Source organism: Hermetia illucens, chromosome 4 (assembly GCF_905115235.1).
Source record: "Hermetia illucens chromosome 4, iHerIll2.2.curated.20191125, whole genome shotgun sequence".
NCBI lineage: Eukaryota > Metazoa > Arthropoda > Insecta > Diptera > Stratiomyidae > Hermetia > Hermetia illucens.
In genome coordinates, this window is record NC_051852.1 from 73973795 (window position 1) to 73979794 (window position 6000).

Here is a 6000-nt window from a genome sequence, read left to right on the forward strand (position 1 = left end):
GACCGTGGGATTATGCCTTCACGGCAAGTATTCACGTTAAACCCCCCAGGACTTTCATGTCAGCGCAACCCTGTCGGCCAAACCAAAACCGTAGCCGAGGAAAACCTCCGTAGTGGTGGCACCGGGAGACGCTGTACTCACTTTGGTTTGCCGGCCGTGACACAGTAGGCGAATGCTCCAAAAGCCTTATTAGGACGATCAGACCCGTGTTTGCTCGGGGACTCATCTGAAGTGGCAAATTGGTCACGAAAGCTTACCAGGGGTATACTGGTACCATGGGAACCGGGAAAGCTCCTGGACTCACATACTTCGGGTGAACTCCTGTTGTATGTGAGGACAGCTCGGTTATTTGCGGTAGGCCCCCTAGTGGAGTTTCAAGGGGGTTGTGGTTATGCTCAAGCGAGAAGAGACCTTCGGGCCTCGACGTGGTGTTGCGTTTCAACACGGTTGCCGTACTTCTTAGTTCGGTAGAGATTTAGGTATGTCTTGCATCCACCAGTATAAATGCCAAACCATGCACTTGGTATAGACTGGTACTGCTGTTGCTTGTCTCAGCGGGGCTCTGATTGTGGTCACAAAATCAATCCGTGTCTTAAGAGGACCGTAGTATTAAGTCTCCACGACAGGTACCTACGTTAAACACCCAGGGGCTCAACTGTCAGCGTAATTGAAGTCGAGGAGGGAATAGAACGAATGAAATCGGGGAAAGCCACAGGACCTGACGACATCGCATCTGAACTCTGGAAAGCGAAAAGCTGCTACCCAACTCTGTGGCTCAGTGAATTTTTTAATCGGGTTATTCAGGAAGGAAGAACACCATTTGACTGACAAGAAAGTACCATTCTTCCAATATGGAAAAAGAAAGGTAGTCAAATTACCGTTCAATCCGGTTACTCTTCCATACCATGAAGATTTTTGAACGCATTCCTGACAACCGTATTCACAAAATCGTTGAAATAACCGTAAATCAAGCCGTGTTCATCAAGGAAACGCCCTCACATCACTCCTCTTGGTTCTTGTTATGGACACCGTCATACGGGATATCCAACGTCCAGCGCCCTATACACTGCTTTATGCAGGTGATGTTTTCCTAGCAAATATAATCTTGAGCAACTTGTCAAAAATGGAATGATTGCCTCATACAACACGGTCTCAGATTGAATCTGAATAAAACTGAATTTTTGACGACCGATCTTCATGAAACAGGCAGATTCACTGTCAGCGGCAGTGACCTGCCCAGAACTGAGCGATTTAAATACCTCGGGGTCAACGCTATCAGCCAAGGGAGAATTGCGTTATGAAATTGCTTCACGCATGTTCTTTGTGATTGACGATTTTTTGAAAAAAATTTGAAGGAATATTTAGGGTTTTTAGTCATATACGAATGTAAAAATGTCCTCACAAAGATGAACACAAAACCTTTATATTCGAAGTATCAGCGTCCGATATTCCGACTTGTTAGGTTTGGTTCATGGAACTTACAATACTGCAAATCCTACCCCTTTGGTTTGAAGGGACTAGAAGATCATGTAGAGTGTGAAACGAACTCAAACGCTAGCGACTGATAGTTGTTCATTGTAAGGCCTTCTCTTTCCAATGCCTCTCCTTCCAGTAAAGAAATCAGTGTAGCCATAGTCTTCGTTTGCGTTAAAATTGTTTTTAAGGTTTTGTGGCGAAAGGGCTGGATTAGTACTTTTTTCTTTATTTTAATGACAATACACAGAAAGTAAACTTCTGGCTACATGTTGTCCTCAGAGGAAGGAGCACTAACGAAGCTGTAGGGCGTTGTATCACCACCATAGTCCCGGGACAGGGGATTAAAAGTAGATGCCCAGCTCCACGAAGGGAATTTCAAAATTATCTGCACTACGTATACTACAGGCAATTACTGGGTTTGAAAAGGGTATCGAGGACGATGTGGCTTTGCTGCAGGGAAGAAAAATTGAAGGCGCGGAGCCGTGAAGGAAGAGGAGGGGTGGTTAGCTCTTTTTGAAAAAGAAGGTCCAGGTGAATCTGCTTGTACAGCTTCAAGAGCGCGATAGTCACGGTTGCAGAAGAGAGACCAGTCAACACAGCAATATTTGAGGATATTTCTGACAAGGGAGCTGAAAAGCGTTAAGGAGGGCTGGATTGGTTTAAAGTCGGAGCAGGGGCATAGGATAAAACCAGATATTTTGGAAGCGCGATTGGTAGTCTCAAGGAAGTGGAAATTGAAACAAAGTTCGTCATCAAAGATCCCTTCATGTCTTAAAAGGAGATCAGTAGTGAAAAGGGTTGTTCACCATGAGAGTAGGAAAAGGGATGTTAGGGATTAGCTTGTAAACTGAGCACCAACGGACCAGAGTATCAAGGTTGGGCTGCAAGATAGCGCAGTCCAGCGTAGACGAAACAGAGGCAAATAATTTAAGCTGACCTTGGAGGGGAGGTCATTAAAAAAAAACAGGAATAATAGGGACCAAGTATAGAGCGTTGTGAGGAAGGAGAGAAGGAACGGGATGAGTAAGCACGTAAAGAAATTCTGCGGGAACGGTATGATAGGCAAAAGGAAAGCTGTGAAATGATTCGTATTTAGCAACGAGATTGGCCAAGGCCAGAGGGTTTCAACCAGTAGATGGACGAAACCGTGGTGCTCTTTTACAATGGAGTGAGCGAAGTCCATAGTCAGACAATTGTTAACATTTGAGAGAATTTTGGAATAAAAAGAGAGAAAGGAAGTAGAACCGTAGTGCACAGCTAGTGAAGGCCTCCGCTTTTGAGGATAGCGATGAAAGGGCTTCTTTCCAAAACTGAGGAAATTAGCATTCTTCGCGACTTTTGCTGTACACAGAGGGAGGGGAACCTTAAAGTTAACAAGCAAGAGGTTAGGAAGCCCATCAGCACAAGGTCCGACATTAGTTCAAAGATTACCAATGAGAAACTCAACTAAGGAAGGCGTAACATGAGAAATCGCTAAAGATTCGGAGCAGTCTGCATATAGAAGAGGCATAGAGGGCGCATTGATCGAGGGAATAAACACGGAAGAGAAGTAATAACAGAGGAAGTCGCATGATCGTTGTGGGGGGTTGGTAATGGAGTCAGCAATATTGACAGAAGCAGGGAAAAATTGGGTGGCGCTTTTTTAATCATAAATTTCACAGTGGAGCGCATAGCTTCGAAATGAGAAAGGTCGGCGTCATTCTTAGAAGCCAAAAACTTCTTCTGCAATGCATTCTTGAGGAAGATGTTACTTTGGATTTCCGTGGCGAATCAAGTTAAGTTAGAACACAGACAAGTAGGAACAAAAGGGACATAACAGGGGAGGTGATCGGATAGGATATTGTAAAGATGCCAATAGCTTGGACACACGTTGAGTCAGATAATATGTGATCCCAGTTGATTGAGGCTGAAGGCTGAGTTGAGACCGTCAAAATTGGCTTTGCCTAACTTGAAATTAATGCATATTTTTGGATCTTGAACGGGGAGCTCTGGTTCAAATTCAGGTGGAGGTGGGGAGCGTCAATTTTGGCATACGGGGATGAGCAAGGAAATAAAGAGAGGTGGCGGGTAGGTTCGAAAAAAAAGCGATCAAGAGTGCGGCTCAAGGAGTTTTGGTAGTGTTGCAAATTAGGGAGGAATTGATTTTACTATTTATACTGGATGAAACATAGGGGAAAACGATACGAATTGTGGAAGGACAAGCCATGGGCTCTCCATCAATGCAATACGCTGGCTCATTGCGCGTTGTCTGTCAAGTATAGCATCTCAGTTTTAGACCATCCGCCTTATTCGCTCAATCTGCCATACGAATTCTGTTTCCTACATTACATTGATAGGTACTAGATTTGAGTCCATTGAAGCTGTGGAGAAGTATCTCATGAAAATCGGATTCAAGAGGACGATTTTAACGAATTCTTTTGAATTGCCATTATCTTGAAAACCATCAACTTTTTACTAAAGTCATTTTATGTTTTTTTGGATACTTATGAGTTGCTCTACCAGCCCTTTGTCCGTTGACTTTTGGGACACCCTGCATATGAAATCAAAATAAAATGTTTTACAATGTCAGTTTTGTTATTTAATAGCCGGCGGAGGATCTGTCCTTCCTTAAGGGGAAAGGGAAGATACCGCTCCAGAAAATGAAACCCTAGGTGATCAGTGGTTATAGTAGAAGGACTTGACTCTTGTTCAGGTATATTGAATGTAGCGCAGAATGGGATAAAGTGACTTGAAAGCGCCATTTACATGGTTTGTTGTATTGTTGATATGGTGTCTGTTGCATAGGTTTGAGTTTGTAGTGAAACGAAGGTCGATGATCTAGTTCACTGTGGGCATCGAATAGGCATGAATTCTCAGTGATAAGTTTCTACCTTCTTAATAAGGAGAATTGCTTGGCGTTTTTGTGGGTTTTGGGCTACTTTCCACTTGATATGATTTCGGTACTCTCTAAATATGACCCTCATGTTTTTCTATAAGGCCATCGGCATATGGCAGGATTTTTGATTGGATCGACTGGTGCGTTTAGGATTATCGGCTGTGAACAGCAAAAATAGGGTTGCGGAGCAACTAGAGCCTTGAGGAATTTCAGTCGAACTGGAATAGGGAGACGATAACTTTTGCTGAGTTTTACGTGGGTTTGCTATCTATCTAGACAGTTGAAAAGCCAGTCGCGGAAGTGAAGAATGTTATTTAGCTTACGAACGAATACGACTAGGAGAAGATGCTCATCCGAGTCACCTGGCCAATTGGAGAGCTGGAAGCCTGGAATAATGTTGTTTGTTGTTTGTCCTTGCTGCTTCGGTTTCATTATCATCCAATTTAATGCTACGCAAGTGACAAGCCTTCAGCATGAGGACACCACGAACAACGGAGCTAAGAGGTCGACGCTTAGCCAACTGGACCTGTTCGGTTAACACTACTTGGTCATGTGCTCGTTCCGGAGGGGGGGGGGGGGGCGATTAGCTTATAAATCCCCATTTGGAGTGCTGAAGTCAGCGGCTCTTAGGCGTAGTGGAAATGCGGCTCGCAGCGGAAGTCGAACATCATTACGCTTTCGTGACTGTCGATACCATTTTGAAGAAATGGTAAGGTATTTGAAATAGGTTTGACATTAAGGCCGCTGGTTATCAGGGCATGGTTAAGGTATAAATGTCTATCCCCTGTATTAAAGTTAGGAAATAGCAGGCGAAAATAGGAAATGTTTTGTGCTGCAGGATATATTGTCAGTCTGCAGTGTGTTCATGTTTTAGGTGCAAGTTACCCCCGTTAACTAGGACAGTAGAAGGAAACGACGAGAGGTATACGAAGCTTAAGTTAACTCCAATCGAATTGATGGTAACCTCGAGGGGTTTGAATGCGTTAGCGGGTAAGGAGGGTTGGGTGGGGACTTTTTTTTAATACACGATACAGACGGCTTTGTTTACTTCTCTACTTTAAAATGCTTCTCTTTTAAATGTTTTTATTTTCAAATCCTTTATTATAATAATAATTGGCTGAGGTGAGATAGAACACTTCATTCAAGACTATAATGGTGCACTAGGAGTCAATGTGGTCAGTATTACGCTGGCCAGCAATGATTATACTGATTTGGTTCAGATATTCATTCACAGCTTAGTCGACTAGTATCTGAATTCCAGCTGCTAAACTAATCACTCTGCCATGGGCGAGATTTGAATCGCGGTCATCTTATTACTACATCTTGATTCAAGGAGGAGGAATCTGAATAGTCTTCCTTTCAGAAATGAGGGGTACAACCCTTCAACTCTCCGGAGAAGTGAAATATCTGGGAGTTTTTCTAGACAAGAAGCCTCTTTGGAACAAACATGTAGAGGTAAAGATGAAACGAGCTCTCACAGCTTATGGGCTGTGTAGGTGGACTTTTGCCTTGACATGGCCTCAGGTGGTAATGTAGCCGTTGTTCGTTTATTCATCCGTAGTGTGGTGGGTTAAGGCGAAACAGAAGAGTTTTCGCTCTAAACTTGCCACACTGCAAAGAACTGTGTGTCTCGGTATGATCGGTCCCAT